Source organism: Narcine bancroftii, chromosome 13, assembly GCF_036971445.1.
Source record: "Narcine bancroftii isolate sNarBan1 chromosome 13, sNarBan1.hap1, whole genome shotgun sequence".
Taxonomy (NCBI): domain Eukaryota; kingdom Metazoa; phylum Chordata; class Chondrichthyes; order Torpediniformes; family Narcinidae; genus Narcine; species Narcine bancroftii.
The window spans coordinates 17,292,104-17,312,094 of NC_091481.1; the positions used below are offsets into that span (position 1 = coordinate 17,292,104).

The 19,991-nt window shown below is 40.4% G+C and overlaps 2 long non-coding RNA genes across 5 annotated transcripts in view; both read left to right on the top strand.

Annotated features, from left to right (window-relative positions):
* The window catches only part of LOC138748804 (uncharacterized), a 143,383-nt gene that overhangs the window by 38,555 nt on the left and 84,837 nt on the right, over positions 1–19,991 (top strand). The gene's annotated exons all lie outside the window — the stretch shown is intronic.
* LOC138748805 (uncharacterized) overlaps positions 1–19,991 on the top strand; it is a 52,860-nt gene that overhangs the window by 25,197 nt on the left and 7,672 nt on the right. Inside the window, exon 3 of one of the 2 annotated variants that reach the window (XR_011348257.1) lies at positions 6,097–6,282. The exons of the other annotated variant lie outside the window; for it this stretch is intronic. This is a non-coding gene — a long non-coding RNA (uncharacterized lncRNA). Of the gene's footprint in view, positions 1–6,096; positions 6,283–19,991 lie in introns of those variants that run through there. 2 annotated transcript variants of the gene reach the window in all.

The window sequence follows — 19,991 nt, forward strand, 5'->3', positions numbered from 1 at the left end:
GAGACCATTCTGGCCGGTTGTATCACTGCCTGGTATGGAGGTGCATATGCTCGAAACAGAGGGTTGTTAACTTAGTCTGCAACATCATGGGCACCAGACTTCATTCCATCGAGGACATCTACAAGAGGTGGTGTGTTTAGAAAGTAGCCTCTATCCTCAAGGACCCCCCACCACCTCAGCCATGCCCTCTTCACTCTGCTACCATCAGGAAAAAGGTACAGGAGCCTGAAGATGAGAACTCAACGGCACAAGAATAGCATCTTCCCCGCTGCCATCAGATTCCAGAATGGAAAATGAATCGTAAGCACTAACCTGCTTCATCTTTTTCTTTTCTTGCACTATTTTTATTTATTTTGTAGTGTGGTTTATATCAATGTCTGCACAGTTAATCTGCTGCAACACAACACATTTCATGACATGTTCATTACAATAAACTCTGATTCTAATCAATCATGAAAATAAAATGCAGGAACCAAGACCTGGGCACCACCTGATGTAGGCTTGGTTTTTGTTTAGCATTGGGCATACATGCTGGTGTCCAGTTCTTCCCTGCAAGATGAAGGAACATTACCCTCAGTGCAAAGGTCAAAATAAGCAGAGAAACCATTGTGATTTGAAATGACATGGGGCTGTGGGTGAAAATAACAGTAATGAAGGAGCTAAGAAAGTGCTCTGAATCACTTGAGATCTTGTCTCTGCATCTCTTCTTCCACATGAGACAATAAGGCAATAAAGAAGTTTCCCTGTGGTCTCCAGTGGAATCTCCACCTGACCCCTTCACCTAGTTTACTCTCAGCATCTCCTTCCAATCTTAATCCCTCTCATGTTGAGTTCTGATGAAGGATTTCAGATATGCAATGGGAACCATTTCTGATTCCAGAGATGCTACCCAGACTACAGAAGTTATTCATGCATTTTCTGGGTTTTTAAATAAAATTCAGATTTTCGGCGCTTTTATTTTCATTTCATCACATTATTCAAGACTTGCCCAGAAGGTTTTGGTGAAGTGAATTAATTATAAATAAAATGAATTGGAGACCAACTTTTTTTAAAAAATTTTTTATTTTTCACACCATAAACCACATTGACCAAGATACATACATTTTCCTTTTCAAATATATACAGTCATTTTCTCCCCCCCCTCCTCCCATCCCACCCTCCCTACCTCCCCCCCATTCATTTAAAGTACAGAATATAAGATACATTAAACCAGTCAAACAATGTTGTCATTCAATAAAAATAAACAAGAAATTCCACTGAGTCAATTCTTTTCATTTCCTTCTCCTTTCGTTATTTTAGGTGGTAGATGTCCCGGTAGGTTTTCTCTATTGTGTTTCATGTATGGCTCCCATATTTGTTCAAATATTTCAATATTATTTCTTAAATTATGTTATTTTTTCTAATGGAATACATGTATTCATTTCTATATACCATTGTTGTATTCTCAAGTTATCTTCTAATTTCCAGGTTGACATAATACACTTTTTTGCTACGGCTAGAGCTATCATAACAAATCTTTTTTGTGCACCATCCAAATCAAGTCCAAATTCTTTGTTTTTTATGTTACTTAGGAGGAAGATCTCTGGGTTTTTTGGTATATTGTTTTCTGTAATTTTATTTAATATCTGATTTAGATCTTCCCAAAATTTTTCCACTTTCTCACATGTCCAGATTTCATGAATTGTTGTTCCCATTTCTTTTTTACAACGAAAACATCTGTCAGATACTGTTGGGTACCATTTATTTAACTTTTGAGGTGTAATGTATAGCCTGTGTATCCAGTTATATTGTATCATACGTAACCTCGTGTTTATTGTATTTCTCATAGTTCCAGAGCATAACTTCTCCCATGTTTCCTTCTTTATCTTTATGTTTAAATCTTGTTCCAATTTTTGTTTAGTTTTACCATTTGTTTCCTCATTCTCCTTTTCTTGCAGTTTAATATACATATTTGTTATAAATTTTTTGATTATCATTGTATCTGTAATCACATATTCAAAATTACTTCCCTCTGGTAACCTCAGACTGCTTCCCAATTTGTCCTTCAAGTAGGATCTCAGTTGGTAGTATGTCAACACTGTATCTTGAGTTATTTTATACTTATCCTTCATTTGTTCAAAGGATAGTAATTTATTTCCTGAAAAACAATTTTCTATTCTTTTGATCCCTTTTTTCTCCCATTCTCTAAAGGAAAGGTTATCTATTGTAAAAGGGATTAACTGATTTTGCGTCAGTATTAGTTTTGGTAATTGGTAATTTGTTTTATTCCTTTCTACATGAATCTTATTCCAAATATTGAGCAGATGATGTAATACTGGAGAACTCCTACGTTGTACCAATTTTTCATCCCATTTATATAATATATGTTCGGGTATCTTCTCCCCTATTTTATCTAGTTCTAATCTAGTCCAATCTGGCTTTTCCCTTGTTTGATAAAAATCTGATAGGTATCTTAATTGTGCGGCTCTATAATAATTTTTAAAGTTTGGCAGTTGTAAGCCTCCTTGTTTATACCATTCTGTTAATTTATCTAGTGTTATCCTCAGATTCCCCCCTTTCCATAAAAATTTCCTTATTATTTTCTTTAACTCCTTGAAGAATTTCTCTGTCAAGTGTATTGGCAATGCCTGAAATAGGTATTGTATCCTTGGGAAAATGTTCATTTTAATACAGTTTATCCTTCCTATTAGTGTTAGTGGTAAATCTTTCCAATGCTCTAAATCGTCCTGTAATTTTTTCATTAGTGGATAATAATTGAGTTTATGGCCGAGGTTTTTATTTATTTGTATACCTAGGTATCTTATTGCTTGCATTTGCCATCTGAATGGTGATTCCTTCTTAAATTTTGAGAAATCCGCATTATTCATTGGCATTGCTTCACTTTTATTTGCGTTAATCTTGTAACCCGACACTTCTCCATATTCCTTCAATTTCTTATGTAATTCTTTTATTGATAATTCTGGTTCTGTTAAGTATACTATAACATCATCTGCAAATAAACTGATTTTATATTCCTTGTCTTTTATTTTTATCCCTTTTATTTTATTTTCTATTCTTATCAATTCTGCTAGTGGTTCTATAGCTAACGCGAACAATAAGGGTGATATTGGGCATCCCTGCCTTGTTGATCTGCTTAAATTAAATTGCTTTGATATATATCCATTTACTGTCACTTTCGCCAATGGCCCCTTATATAATGCTTTAATCCAATTAATATACTTCTCTGGTAAACTGAATTTTTGCAATACTTTGAATAAATAATTCCATTCTACTCTGTCAAAGGCCTTCTCTGCGTCTAAAGCAACTGCTACTGTTGGCGCTTTACTCCCTTCTACTGCATGAATTAAGTTAATAAATTTACAAATATTGTCTGTTGTTCATCTTTTTTTAATAAATCCAGTTTGGTCTAGATTTACCATTTTAGGTACATAATCAGCTAATCTGTTTGCTAATAGTTTAGCTATTATCTTATAATCTGTGTTAAGTAATGATATTGGTCTATATGACGCTGGTGCAAGTGGATCTTTCCCTGTCTTTGGTATTACTGTAATTATTGCTGTTTTGCATGAATCTGGTAAGCTTTGTGTTTTGTCAATCTGGTTGATTACTTCCAGGAGGGGAGGAATTAATAAATCTTTAAATGTTTTATAGAATTCTATTGGGAATCCATCCTCTCCTGTTGTTTTATTATTTGGTAGTTTTTTTTATTATCTCTTGTATTTCTACTATTTCAAATGGTTCTGTTAATTTATTTTGTTCCTCTATTTGTAATTTTGGTAGTTCAATTTTAGTTAAAAATTCATCTATTTTGTCTTCTTTCCCTTCGTTTTCAGTTCAGTATAATTGTTCATAAAATTCTCTGAAGTTTTCATTAATCTCCGTTGGATTATATGTGATTTGTTTGTCTTTTTTCCTTGATGCCAATACCATTCTCTTAGCTTGTTCTGTCTTAAGCTGCCATGCTAGAATTTTGTGCATTTTTTCGCCTAGTTCATAATATTTCTGTTTTGTCTTCATTATGTTCTTCTCCACCTTATATGTTTGTAGTGTTTCATATTTTATTTTTTTTATCTGCCAATTCTCTTCTTTTAGTTGTGTCTTCCTTCATTGCTAATTCTTTTTCTATATTTACTATTTCCCTTTCCAACTGCTCTGGTTCCTGATTGTAGTCCTTCTTCATCTTGGTTACATAACTTATTATTTTTTCTCCGATGAACGCTTTCATTGCGTCCCATAGTATAAACTTATCTTTCACTGATTCCGTATTTATTTCAAAGTACATTTTAATTTGTCTTTCAATGAATTCTCTAAAATCCTGCCTTTTAAGTAGCATGGAGTTTAATCTCCATCTATACATTCTTGGAGGGATGTCCTCTAACTCTATTGTCAATATCAAGGGTGAATGGTCCGATAATATTCTAGCTTTATATTCTGTTTTTCTTACTCTGTCTTGTATACGAGCTGATAACAGGAATAGGTCTATTCTTGAGAATGTTTTATGTCTACCCGAATAATATGAATATTCCTTTTCCTTTGGGTGTTGTTTCCTCCATATATCCAAAAGTTGCATTTCTTCCATCGATTTAATTATAAATTTGGTTACTTTGTTCTTTCTGTTAAATTTTTTCCCAGTTTTATCCATATTTGAATCCAAATTAAGGTTGAAATCCCCTCCTATTAGTATGTTCCCTTGCGTGTCTGCTATCTTCAAAAAAATATCTTGCATAAATTTTTGATCTCCTCAGCTGTCACCTCTCCCGTCAGTGTGTTTTTTTTCATGAGCGGTTGCGTACTTTTACTCGGCTCCGCGAGCCATTTTTGTAGTCCCGAGCTCGGGACTTCCACCGACCTTAGGGAGCGGGCTTCTCTCTCCGCGGCGGGCCTCCTCGGACAGGTAAGGCCTTCACCCTCTTTTTCCTGTTGCTTTCGACTTTTCTCTCTTCGCTGCCATTTTCTCCTCACCTTTACTTTTACTTTGTTTTAATTTTTATTCTTGTACCTTTGTGTTTTGTGTGGTTTTTTTCAACTTCCGGAGAGGGCTGAAGTTCCCTTACCGGCCACTACTCCATCACGTGACTCCTCCGGAGACCAACTTCAAGCCGTAGAGTGGAGGCCAAATAGCAACCAGATCACGGTTTTCACAATGGTGAGGCATTTTAAAAGGCATCATGACCCAGCAAATAAGGCACATTGCATGAACAGGAGCCAGTGCCAAACCACATGCTTCTTGGCAGAGAATTGGATAACAGAATGAAAAATCAGAAGCATCTGGAGATGAAATCTAAAGAAAACCAGGCAGTGGGTAAATAAGCAGAATAAATCAAAAATGTCTCCTTTAATGCTGCAAGCCATCATTTTGTTCAGGCTGCATGGAACATACCATTTGCCATCAAATAGAGAAGTCTCAAAGTGGGGGAGGGGGAAGGGGGGGTGGAAATCACAGGATCAGTTGAGTGATATATAGAGTCCAGGCTGCAGCGCAAAATGTTATGGGCATTCAAGACTCCAGTCGTTCATTGCCCTGATTACTTCTGGGCAAGCATCAGGGAGCAAGCCCACTTCTGGATACAAAATAATGCAAGCAATATCTGACTCATGACTACATCATATACAGTCAGCTACCAGAAAGTCTTTCCCTTCATCGTAATTGTTTTAGAAAAATCAGCTTAATGGCTTGCGTTGAACTTCACTCTCATTCATTAAATTTTTAAACAATTGAATGGTCAAGTTCCAAAATCACTGAAAAGTCTATGCCTTTAAAATGCAAAATGGCGCACTAATGGCCTTTTAGTCCTAAATGGCACAACTAGAATTTTAATTAAATACAGAAAACAATCTCAAATCTCCCTTTTGTTAAAGAGATCATTTTATTTTGGAAGGATTGTTATTCGCTCATGTTTTTAAAAATAATTAAAATACAGTCCTCACTGAAAAAATTATTTCCCAATTTTTCAGTCTCCACCCAGATTAATGTTCATGTCTCAAAATCTACCTTGAATTTTCTGTAGCACATATAAAATGTTAAATAAAATGAATGTTTTTTGCCTTCCAGTTGTCCGTGGGAACTCTTCATGTGGTTTATCTACTCTTCCACAGGAACCTAACAAAACACATTATTTTCCAAACATGGGAAAAGAAAAAATGGGCACCATCACCACAGCAGATGAGAATGTCCAGACAATTATCCATTTAATATGGACGTAGAACACACACCATTTGAATTTATGTGAGTTGGTTCTGTTGTGCAATTGCCAAAAGTTCAGCACACATGGGTCTGATTCATTGATGCCCTTCAGGGGAGGAATTGTGTCCAGATTATAAATGGCTCCAGTCTCACAATAAAGCATTGACCAGCCTCTGAATTTGTCTGGTAAGACTTTGTTGTAGCAAACTGCCATATCAATCTATCTCATGACACAGAATAGAAAATGCTGGAAAACCCCAGCAGGCCAGGCAACGACTATGGAAAGAGAAGTAGTCAATATTTGGTTCTGCAACTCTTCCTCACAACATGAACTGCAACCATTAAATTTGGAGGCAGCAAATATCAATGTAGCTAAGTATGTAAAATTCCACATCACACACAAATCATGGAAATGAATTAGAGAATAGGAAGGTACATTGTGAAGCAGTCCTAGTCACAAGAAAACTGTTTTGACAGACCACCCAAAGATAAACAATGCAAAGAGAGAATGGCCCAGGAATCCTCAGCATTGACTCAAAACACCATAAGACTCTTCAGAACTACATCTAATATGAACTTGGAATTCTGGCGATTATTTCCCTCCGTCAGCAAATAAGCAATATTCATCTTTGGCCACAGCACTGAGAGTGGTAAAGGCATACAGACTGTATTCTGGGTGGGCAATTTTCATGTCCATCACCAAGAATGGCCCAGCAATGCCACCACTGACCAAATGCTGATTGGCACATTTGATAGCCTGGACCTTAAGGATCAACAAGAGGAGAAATATCTACTTGACTTTGTCCTAATCAATATTCCTGTTGCAAGTTCATCTGTCCTTTCCAAAGTGCATCCACAAACTTTGGAAATCTATTCACAAACATCAGAAAACCTTGTATAAATCTACTACTTCTTAATTAACGACAGGAGAGAGTGTGACTTCACCCCAACCAAACATTCTAGTCATCATCTATCAACAAAAGCAAATGGAAACTAAAAAACAAATCATGTTCCCTATGTTTTTTTTTAATTTTATTTTTCACACTATGAACCATGTTTCCTATTGATAACATCAACAGTTCTTCAGTCAAAATAGCAATTGGAATTTAATTAATTTCAACAAAATTTATTTATATCTGCTTGTGACATGCACAATGTTAGCTGCACATCATATTAAGCAAGGCAAATGAAAGAATAAATGATGTATGAAAATTAAACGTATAATCAAAAACTATTTACATTGTTCTGCAAAACCTAAAATATCTTCAGCCTTTTACATTTCTATTCAATTACATTGGCATGAAAGTGAAATTGATATTTGGATTAGGGATTACTAGGTATTTAAGTGGTTCATAACCTCTGAAAAATTAACTGCTGTGAATAAGTAATTCCATGTGTACTAAACAATTTGATTTCATAATAATTTTTTATATAGGTAGGAAACATTTTAAGCTGAAATTCTATTGAGCACTATTGAAGCTATTCATTCATTCTGCACATTGTATTTTGCAATGAGCCTTGGATTAATAAATAAATCCAAAGTTTTTGGAGTTATTCTGCAACAAAGCAAATTAGCAGAGAATGCATAGAGATTCAGTCATATTCAAAGGGATGGGAAGAGACAGATCGAAGGAATAAGCATGCTGAAATGAAGATTGACTTCTAAAATTGGAAGGTGCTGTTTTTCAGAAGTAAATCCAGAACCTAAAAGAGTAAGATGAAACATAGTTTCCGATAAATGAGCAAATGTCAAGTTCTAAATTCCTGGATGACCTAGACCTGTCGCCCTCTACTGATGAGATCAATAAAGCAATCTCACAGATGAATTCAAATAAAGCAACAGGGCAGGATGGTATTCCTGCTGAGATCTACAAAGCTCTAAACCCAAATGCACACCACGGGCATTCCAAGACATCCTGGAAGACATCTGGAGATGCCTGACAACTTTTGCGATGCCCTCATCGAAGGTCTCTACAAAAATAAGGGAAGCAAATCAAACTGTGGAAACTACAGGAATATCTCACTGCTGTCCATCACAGGCAAGATTTTTGCCTACATCCTCCTGAACAGACTTGTCATTGTCTCTGAAAGGAATCATCCGGAGGTGCAGTGCAGCTTTCGGCCAGAATGGAGGACAGTGGACATGATATTTGCCGCGAGTCAAGTTCAGAAGTGCATCGATCAGAACAAGCCTCTTTACTCTGTCTTCATTGACCTCAAAGGCATTCGACACTGTGTACAGGGAGGCTCTCTTGATCATCCTGAGTCATTACAGATGTTCAAGGAAATTCATAAAAATGATTCAGCTGCTCCACGATGGAATGAGAGGACAGTGGTGACACATCAGCTTCATTTGCCATCTCTAATGGGGTGAAGCAGGGTTGTGTATGAGCCCCAGTCTTGTTCAATCTGTTCTTTACTTGCATGTTGACAGGTGCTGTCCAAGGTCTGGAGGAGGGAGTGTACATCAGGTACCGACTGGACGGCTCTCTCTTTGACCGTTGCCGCTTGAACGCATGGACGAAGTGGCTCTACGCAGTCATTCAAGAAACACTTTTTGCTGATGACTGTGCACTCTTGGTTGCCAAAGATAGTGATCTACAATTAATGCTGAACAAATTCTCAGAAACTGCTATGCTCTTTGGCCTGACCATTAACTTGAACAAGACTGAAGTACTCCATCTGTCCATGCCAACCACCAGCACCATTGAATCAAAAATCACTGTTAATGACACATTGCTGACAAATGTAAACAAATTCAAATACTTGGGGAGCATCATCTTGAGTGATGAGTCTCTGGACAAAGAAATGGACTCCATGATCAGCAAGGTCAACAGGCTGTAGGGAGGCTGAATACCAGAGTACTCAATCAACACAATGTCCACATCTCCACAAAGCTGAAAGTCTACAGATCTGTGGTAATCGCTTCTCTCCTCTATGGATGTGAGACCTGGACTCTGTATCGACATCACATCAAACAACTGAAGAAATTTCATACATGTGTCATCCATTCCATCCTTGGCATTTGTTAGCAAGACCATATCTCCAACCTGGAGGTTTTGGGACACATGAAGTTCACCAGAATTGAGTCTCAGATCATCAGAACTCATATGTGGTGGGTAGGACACGTCATCAGAATGGACAACCACTGTATGCCTCACCAGATGCTCAATAGTGAATTGAAGGCTGGAAGAAGACCTCAAGGTTGTCCATGCAAGTGCTATAAAGATGCTGTGAAGGAAACCCTACGATACTGTGACATACATCCAAGAGAACTAAAAACTGAGGCTGCTGACAAGTCCCGTCGGTGAACACTGTGCGATGAAGCCTACACCAGTTTCAAAGACAGACGTCGCCAAAAACTGATGGAAGGCCATGAACAGAGCAGCAGCCACAGTTATTACAACAATTCTTCCAGTACCTCCATTGTGCTAGACTTTGCGCTTCCACACTGGGACTGCAAAGTCACCTTAGTGTTCACAGTTGAACTGCACAACGTGTCTTCTTCAAACCGAAGGACGACCAATATAATATATAATGCATTGATAGCGAGTAATTACAACTCCGATTATCCGAAGTCCTCATTTATCCAAAATTTCTTTGGACCCAGAAGTGATGTCTGTTCGCCTGCGAAAAATTTCAGATAAATGAGGATATCCGAAACAATCAGAAATCTTCAGTTATCCAAAAATTTTTCAGAGCCAAATTACCCTCACAGGTTGGAATTTTTTTATTACCTGACATGAAATTAGAACGATAATTGTCCTCATTTCAGGTAACTCCCATTCCTCTCTCTTTCCATTTCTTCTTTACCTTCCCCTATTGAATTTTCTCTCCAACTCTCCCTCTCAAACTGCATGCCACTGTCTCCCAGCCGCAAGCAGTCAGAAGAATTCCTTGTCCTGGCACCATCAAGGAGAGTGGCCTCTCAGGCAGGAGCCGAGATCTCGGGCTCCCAGGCAAGAGCGGGACATCAGTAGGGAGGTGTTGGTAATCATTAGAAGGTGGTTGAGAGGTGGAGTGTGCGCAGGCGAAGACTGGGTCTGTATTAGGCTCCAACAGAGAAGAACCATGATGCGAAGCGAGAACAGCCACTGCTGGAAGAAGCCCATGAGGAGACAGGAGCCTGCCGACTCACCAGCGAGTTTTCTACTGGCCCGAGAAGCCTCCCCAGGGATCGGGGGCAGTGGTGGGGATGTGTCGGGGATCAGCGGCAGCCAGCATTTTTTTTATGAGAATTAAACCTAATTTTAATGGTCAAAAAACCTTCCCTTGTTGTTTGTTGTTGTTGAAACATTGATACAAGTGATTTGCGGTTGCTACTGGCCTGTTTTAAAAAAAAAAGACCAGTTATCCAAAAAATTCAGTCATCCGAAATAGGTCCGATCCCGATCATTTCAGATATTCGGGGTTGTACTGTATATGTTAAGAATGTTAAAGATAATGTCAGCAGGACAATTTACATTCGCAAAGCATTTTTGACATAAAAAGCAAATGATACTATCTTCCTTAGTTACAAAAGGCATTTCTCCACTTTACTTCTCAACAGATGGAGAAATTATTGAACGTGCTTGTGTGCTTGTGGTGAGGTTGATCTGGAAAAGGACATCTTGGCCCAAAAAGTTTTAAAGAGGATCTTAAAGAGAAAATCAGAGGAGGAGACAAAGGTTGAGGGATGGAACTCGAGAGCTAGAGGCTTGGATGATAATAGCATGTTAGTTTTGTCACTGATAATGCACAGAGATTTCAGGCCAGAGTTCCAGGACTGGGGATTTCAGGGACAAAAATCATAAAGGAAGATGAATGCAAGAATACAAATGATTTTGTTGTTATGTTTGACAAGAATACAACCAAGGTCATTTTCATGGCAACAATAAATGAGTGATATATGGTGCATTTTAGGATGTGGATCAGCAGAATTTTGGAGATTAATTTTGGGTAAGGCGGGTCAGGAGATGACTGGAATTAACAGGTGGTACTAATTGGATAATCAAAGGAGGTTGGATACAGACCGATTTGGGACCTTCCTGTGATGGAGTGAATGTAGGTTCAGAATCTCAGTTCTCGGTCAGCAGGTTGATCACAGGAGGCTGAAGAACAGTTGAAGATCTGAATGATTACACCAGGATTGTCACAGTCTTTATCAAAGTTGATGTCCTCATCAACTCATTCGAGATTTTTCCCAACCAGAAGCCCTGGATGGTCAATGCAATCCAGAATCTGCTGACATCATAGACATTTAAGTCCAGAGATCCAGATCACTGCAGAAGGAGCAGGGATGACCCGTGGAAAGCCATCTCTTAGGCAAAGTGGAGTTTTTGGACAAAAATGGAAACCGTGAGTGATACCCAACAGCTATGGCAGGGCCTAAGTGACATAACCTACTAAAAAACAAAATCCAGTACAGTAGGAGACAGCAAAGCTTCATCTTCTGATAAACTCAATACTTTCTACACCCGATTCAGCCACAAGAGCAAGAAAGAATGACCACACCACACCTCCATGTCCCCCAATAATCTTCAACTGTCTGTAACCAAGGATGACATGCGGGCTGCCTTCAGGAGAGTGAATTTGAGGAAAGAATTCAGTCCAGATGGAGTACCCATTCAGGTGCTGACCAATGTTTTCACAGATATCTTCAACATCTCATTCCGGCAGGGCATGATACCCACCTGCTTCAAACAGGTGACAATCATGTGGTAACCTGCTTCAATGACTATCGACCAGTAGCATTTACATCAACAGTGATGAAGTGTTTGGAAAGGCTGGTGATGAAGCCTATCAGCTCCTGACTGAGCAGTGATGTGGATCTATTCCAATTCACCTATCATAACAATGGGTCTACAGAAGATGCCATCTCATTGGCTCTACACAAAGCCCTTAGACACCTGGATAGCAAAGATGCATATATCAGAATGAACTTTGGTATTTGGTATTTAACACCAACAGCCCCTCATGAGCAAACTTCAAGACCTGGGAGTTAACACCCCACTGTGTAATTGGATCCTTAATTTCCTCACCTCCAGACCACAATCAATGAGGCCTAGTGAGAACATCAGTCCACAATCCCCATTGCTACAGGGCTACATTTACACCTATGCCTGGGTGGCACCAATATGAGGATAAAGCTCTGCAAAAGGTAGTGAACACAGCCGAGGACATCAGAGGCAAAAACCCTCCCCACCGTCGAGAACATCTACAGGGAACGCTGCCTTCTGAGAACAGCAGCCATCATCAGGGATTCACAGCACCCAGCACATGCTCTGCTCTCACTGCTACCATCAGTAAAATGTATTAGTGCCACAAATCTCACACCACAAATGTTCAGGATCAGATGCTACCCCTCCATCATCAGAATTCTCAGCCAGGAACTCATTCGAGGACTCTTACTTTTGCACTTTTCTTTTTTCCCCCTCTGTATTGAACAGTTAGTTGTTCACATTTCTTTATTTGTTTGCACTACTAATAACTGGTAATTCTGCCTCACCCACACAAAAAAGAATCCCAGGGTTGTATGTGATGTCATGTACGAATTCTGACAATATCTGGAATCTAAGGTTGGCAAGATGACTGGTTGAACAGAGCATGGAGACTGTGAGAGCAGTGGAACTAGTGGCAAGGGACTGAGCTTGTGGTTAGAGCTGAAGGAAGTAACTTCAGTCAGGATGAGCTGCCAAGGCAGTGCCCCCACAGTTGACTGGAGTTATCAACAACATTTTTTTTTAAATCACAGAAGTTATTCTATAAAAATCGAGGAAATCAAAGTAAAAAAAGTCTCTGGTCAGAAATGGACCATCATAATTATTTTCATGTTTCTTATATAGTCAACAAAATAAAGTGTAACATTCATATCAAGAGTACAATCATTAAAATACATTTCTAAACAAACATCTGTCAGAATAGAGTTTTTCTTACCTGCAAAAGACATTAGCTTAGAATTTTGTACTTTTAGAAATCTTAAAACATGAGGAAGAAGTTAATGAATTTTTCGCTGCAGCATTAACTTTTGCTAATGTTCTTTTCCTGAACGCAAAACAAAATTGTCGAGGCCTACACTGGTTATTTGGATGTAAGCACCATGCTTTGAAGAATCTTGGTCAATCTCTTCATGCTTGCTCTTAGAAATGTGCATATGAATCAGGGATTCAAATATCCTAATTAATTACAACATTTCAGAAATATATTATTGTCACTGGTTAATGACAATATTTCACATTGTCCTTTTCCACATACAGACAGAGTAAATGTGGATAGGCTTTTTCAATTAAGAAAGGGGGAGATTCAAACTAGAGGATATGGTTTAAGATTGAAGGGGGAAATTTATAAGGAGAACATGAGGGGAAATTTCTTTACGCAGAGGGTGGTGGGGATGTGGAATGAGCTTTTGGCAGACGTGGTCGAGGCGGGATCATTGGTTACATTTAAGGAAAGACTGGATCCTTACATGGATAGGAGGGGACTAGAGGGGTATGGACCGGGTGCTGATCAGTGGGACTCGGAGGGTGAGGATTTGCTACGGCATGGACTAGTAGGGCCGACTGGCCTGTTCTGTGCTGTAAGTAGTTATATGGTTATATAATATTTGTGAAGCAAATTGCTGAAAGAATCGTATGGAGGATGGAGTGTCTGGGAGTGAACTGGAAAAACAGCGAGTCACCTTATAAGAAAAACACAAACATGATGGAGGAACTCAGCAACTCACTCAGCATGTATAGGAGGCAAAGATATATAACCAACGTTTTGGGCCAAGCCCTTCTACAAGGTAAGAGTAAAAAGCAGGAAGATGCTGGGGAGAAGGAAAGAACGGACAGGGGAGTACAGATTAACAAGCAAAAGGCCATCATTTGGCATGGACAGGAGGGCAGGAGCAGAAAGGTAAGAATTGATTGTGTGAGAAAGGTGCCTCAATGAATGCAGAACTGGTCGAGGGAGAGAGGAAGGAGGAGACATAGGGTAAGAGGAAGGGGAGAGATGGGGTGGGTAGGAGCTGCACTGGGGCTAATGGAAACCTGAGACGTCGATGTTAATGTCATCCAGTTGGAGGATGCCCATGCGAAATATGAGGTGTTGTTCCTCCAGTTTGCAGGTGGTCTCAGTCTAGCAGTGCATGAGACCATGGACAGACATATCGGCATGGGAATGGGGCAGGGAATTGAAATGGTTTGCCTCTGGGAGATTTCCACTATTGTAGCAGAGGTTGCTCCCAATCTGTGTCTAGTCTCTCCAATGTAGAGGAGACCACAACAGGGGCACTGGATGCAGTAGAAGACCCCTGCAGATTCACAAGTGAGGTATTGCTTCACTTGGAAGTACTGTTTGGGGCCCCGAACAGTGGTGACAAAGGAGGTGGGTGCAATTGTAGTATTTCTTGTGGTCATAGTACCAGCAGGACAATTGGTGGGAAGGGAGGAGTGAATGAGGGAGTCATGGAAGGAGCAATCCTTGTGGAAGGTGAAGAGGGGCAGAGAGGGGAAGATGTGTCTGGTGGTGGGATCACGTAGGATGAGGCAGAAATGGAGAAGTATTATATGTGTCTATCATATAAATTATATGATAAATATGATACATCTCTCCCCTTCCCCTCCCTCTTCCTCGTTTCCTCTAGCTGTCTCTTTCCCTCCTTTCCTTCAGCTCTGCATTCACTCCCTTGATCAATTCTCACCTTTCCAAGCCTGCCCTCCTATCCATGTCCAATTATGGCTTTTTGCCCGTTAGTCTGTCCTCCTCCTCCCCCCCCGCCCCCCCGCTACCCCAAGTCTTTTTATTCACACACCTGCCTGGGTTTTACTCACACCTTGAAGGCCCGAAATGTTAGTCATACATCTTTATCTCTCTTATGATTGCTGCGCAACTCGCCGAGTTCCTCCAGCGTTTTTGTGAATTTACCACAATCACAGCGTCTGCAGACTTTCGAGTTTCACTCTATTAGACATAATTTAAACCTATTTAACTGAAGGACCCCGAAAAAGTCTGAACCAGTGTTCCATTTAATTTTTTTTTCTCTGTACCTTCCACTCTTTCTTCATCTTTAAACATTTTTCGCTCCGACTTTTTTTTGTGTGTTTAGAATGAAAGGTCATTACCCTGAAACATCGGTTCTGGTTTTCTCTGCACAAATGCTGCCTGACCTTTACAGCACACCCCAGCCTTCTGTTATTATTACAGCAGTTTAAAAGCAATCTTACAGTTTCAAAATTTAGAACAGTGTTACATAACTTTACATCTGTAAGTATTAAAAAAGCATATGTTCCAAGTAGTCACGCACAACAGGAAATGCAGTCCAGGCAGCATCAAAATTCAAACATGGCCTTAAAAAAAATCAAAGAAATCTGCAATATTTCACAAATTTGTTAAAATTTTTATCTTTAGTATAATATCTCTCTAACATTTTAGAAATAATGTTTTCTTTATTCCACAGTGAATGTTATATTGTATGATTGTTCATCCTAACCTTTCTTTTAATAATATTCAACATTCTTTTATTGTCATGTAATAAAAGAGGTGTAATATTACACGAAAATGCCTGTGAGGCAGGCAAAGATTCACCCTAAGCAGAAATTGCCTGGCACCCCTTGCAGTCAAAAAAAAGTAAAGCAAAAGAGAAGTCCCTTCAGTGTCTGTGGATTGGCCTCCACTGTTCCCACAGCCTCTGCAGCTTCACAGACTTCATTCCAAACCTGAATTCCAGATCTTGATCTCCAACACAATCACAAAGTCTTCCTCAGCACCCTATCACATCCTGATTCCAATACCTCTTACCCCTTCAGCCCGTCTCGTGTCAGTCTCCAGCAGACCGCAGCCTTCGGTGAGTCCTTCGACTACGTTGCCAAGAGCCCACTGCCTGTGGATTCTTCAGCCGCAGAGTCCCTCACAGGTCTGCCGCCATGGTCATTGTCCCTAATGGTGATCTCCTCTGCTTCTCTTTCTCAAATGGGGGGGGGGTGTCCTCTCCATTTTTTTGTTGCCCTGTGCCAGTTCTCTGTTTCCCCGGAGTTTGTAACCATTTGTGACTTCTGACGAACACAGGCACTGCCATCTTGGGGAAGGACCCTGCAGTCACAAGATTTTAAAATAAACCACCATCAGCTCCTTTAACAGGTTTACAGCCTATATGGAGCCATCGGTTGGTGGACTGTGTGGAAGAACCCTGTCGAAGAACGGTAGGACCTGTGGAGGACTGCGGTGTTTCTCTCCGCAAATCTGCAGCGCTGCCATTGCAGCCATTTTAGCTATTACCCCTTAGAACTCTGCTCAAAGTTTATGGCCCACTTTTCTGTGAAGCAGTTGTTTAATTGGTTTCTTCTGTAATTCTCTGCTAAGGTCTACACAAAAAGCATAAAAATATTGTATGATTTCAGCCCATGCCCTCCCTCCCTTAAACCTACTGTGGCCCCCAAGATCCATTGTGAATGGCTGATCTAGATCATCTGAAAAGAGGCCAAGGAATGGCAAATGGAATTTAGCTCATACAAGTGCAAAGTAATGCACTTTGAGAATTTAAACCTAGGATAGACTGCAAATGCAGGGCCTAGAGAATATTGTTGAACAGACAGACCTTGGGCTACAAGTACACATTCCCCTGAAAGAAGAAACATTGGTCGAGGGGTTGGTGAGGTGTGTAGGAGATAGGACATTACAGTACAGTTGTACAAAATGTTGGCTAGGCCATACTTGGAATATTGTGTGCATGGTATAAGAACTATGTGATTAGCCAGTGGATGCAAAATTTATTCCTGGAGATGGTAACTGGAACCTGGAGAACTTTAAGAGATTAGATAGGCTGGGTCTGTTTTCCTGAGAACGACAGAGGTTGAGAAGTGATAGAGGTAAATAAATTAGGAGATGCATTGATGGGTTAGGCAAGTAGGACAATATTTAAAGCCTTTTTATAGTGGGGAAAAAAGCAAATGTAAAGGCGGATATTCTCCACCTTTACATCACTTAACTTTACTTTGCTGAAAGCTCCAAGGATGGATTCAGGAGGTGAACTCTAATCTTTTTGGGGGTGGGGTTGGGGGGGTAGATTCAGAGGTGGAGTGACTCTCTCCACCTCTTCTATGTAGGCAATGCATCTGAAAGTGGCTGCAAAGGGGCGGGCTGATGATGTCGTCAGCCTGCGACCTTGGAGTGGGATTTTTAAAATCCCATGTGCCGTAATTACGCTGCGCAGGAGATCTGCCTAATTCCCAAGATTGATTGAACAGATCTCCACCAGCGCTCTTACCTGCTCTTCAGCTGCCATTTTGGGTATAGGCTGCTTTCCCTTCTCTGCGCATATGAATGACATCATAGCAAGGGACTGCGCTCCCGCGTCACTCACCCCGCCTCCTTCAGCTCTGGAAGACAGCTCCCGATGCTGCTCAGTAAGAAAGCAATGCTGGATCAGCCTTATAAACCTTCCTCATAAAAAGAAACTCAACTTCTTTTCGTTGAGCCGCCTTCAAGGCAGCGTTGCATCATAGAAAGGCCCATAGTTAAGAACGATGATCAACTCGAAAGGGTCTCTATCTATAGTGTGCAAAGCTCTGATTCTATCACCAAATTTCATGAATCACTTCCTCCAACGTACCCCAAGAATTTGAAACTCAGTGATCAAGAAAGAAATTAATACAACGTCAAATTCAACTGGTTTAAAGGGTTAACTGTGACTTGACTAGATAATATGTTACTTATATATTTATAATAAAGCAAAGATTATTAAAGGAACAATAATAATATTTTATGGGCATTTTCTATGCTCTTCACTTGAATATTTTGGTTCACAAATATTAGATCAGTCCTAAGATAAAATCTAAATGTTCAAAACTTAACACCAAAGTAAAATACTACAGATATATATGAAGTGAGAACAGATATGGTTAAAGAAAATCAGCAGGTCAGACATAGAAATCAAACTATTTCTGTTGTCCTTTCGTAGCTGATGAACGACCTCCTTGTAGCCCTGCGAACGCTGCCATCAGTCTCTGGATATGTCTGGAGGTCGCAAACATCCTGAGTTTCTCTGATAAGTCAGTGGGTACATGGGGCATAACTATTGTGGCAACGCAATGCACATGCCAGCAAGGTCGACGTTTGACTGTTCGCTGGTAGTAAGTCATAATTCTGTGAAATCTACAATTTCATGAGCACCCTTGGAGATTTCTCACACCATCAAAGAAAGCAGTAGCACATATATTAAACCCCAATGGGAATGAAATCATTTCATGAGCTATCTGAAAGGACCTCAACCTAGGGTGAGGCAAGCAATATGAAGGAAATTATTTAGACATTAACAGGCCCTATCAGCCCATATTCCCTTGCTGCTCATTTACACCCAATTAACCTATGACTCTGGTAAGTTTTGAACTGGAGCACCAAGAGGAAACTGATGCAGACATGGTGAGAACATACAAACTCCTTACAGACAGTGCCGGATTCGGACCCCAGTTGCTGGCACTATAATGGCATTGTGCTAACTGTGCACGTTAAGACTGGACAGATGCCATCCTGTAAGTTACAGGAGCCACCGTGCAATGAGAGAAGCAGCAAAGGCACGGCTTTCATCGTGGAGCACTCCTTGGTCTTTGCCAGATCAGCACAAAGATATCTCGAACCCACTCTTGAATGATGAAAAGTATCTTTGTGTACAAGTGCTCCCTGCTTAAACCTCATTGTTTGTGGAGACTGCATCTTGGAGGAGTCCTAGTTTTTGGTGCATTCTGCTCCCACTCACTCTCAAGTTTCATGCACAAAGTGCATTTGCTTAATCAAGGCCATTTAGCCCACAGCCAAGAATATTTCTGAATGTCATAGTTAAACAAACAGTACACAATTTTGTGTATTTTCACTCTGAAACCATAGCAAATTTCATGAACTAATCATGAAATAAAACATTTAAGAAGTCATTCCCAGAGGTATACTGCTGATCTTCTTCTTCTTTGGCTTGGCTTTGCGGACGAAGATTTATGGAGGGGGTAAATGTCCACGTCAGCTGCAGGCTCGTTTGTGGCTGACCAGTCCGATGCGGGACAGGCAGACACGGTTGCAGCGGTTGCAGGGGAAAATTGGTGGGTTGGGGTTGGGTGTTGGGTTTTTCCTCCTTTGCCTTTTGTCAGTGAGGTGGGCTCTGCGGTCTTCTTCAAAGGAGGTTGCTGCCCGCCGAACTGTGAGGCGCCAAGATGCACGGTTTGAGGCGATATCAGCCCACTGGCGGTGGTCAATGTGGCAGGCACCAAGAGATTTCTTTAGGCAGTCCTTGTACCTTTTCTTTGGTGCACCTCTGTCACGGTGGCCAGTGGAGAGCTCGCCATATAACACGATCTTGGGAAGGCGATGGTCCTCCATTCTGGAGACGTGACCCACCCAGCGCAGCTGGATCCTCAGCAGCGTGGACTCGATGCTGTCGACCTCTGCCATCTCGAGTACTTCGACGTTAGGGATGAAAGCGCTCCAATGAATGTTGAGGATGGAGCGGAGACAACGCTGGTGGAAGCGTTCTAGGAGCCGAGGACCCATGATTCGGAGCCGAACAGGAGTGTGGGTATGACAACGGCTCTGTATACGCTTATCTTTGTGAGGTTTTTCAGTTGGTTGTTTTTCCAGACTCTTTTGTGTAGTCTTCCAAAGGCGCTATTTGCCTTGGCGAGTCTGTTGTCTATCTCGTTGTCGATCCTTGCATCTGATGAAATACTGCTGATAACACTTGCAGATTTGGATTGGCTCCAGTCATATTATTAGTCACTTGTTTTTTAGCTGGATACCATATTTCTGCTCAAACCTGTCATGCATTTAGTATTTCTCATCAAGGTTCATTTTATTTAGTATAATC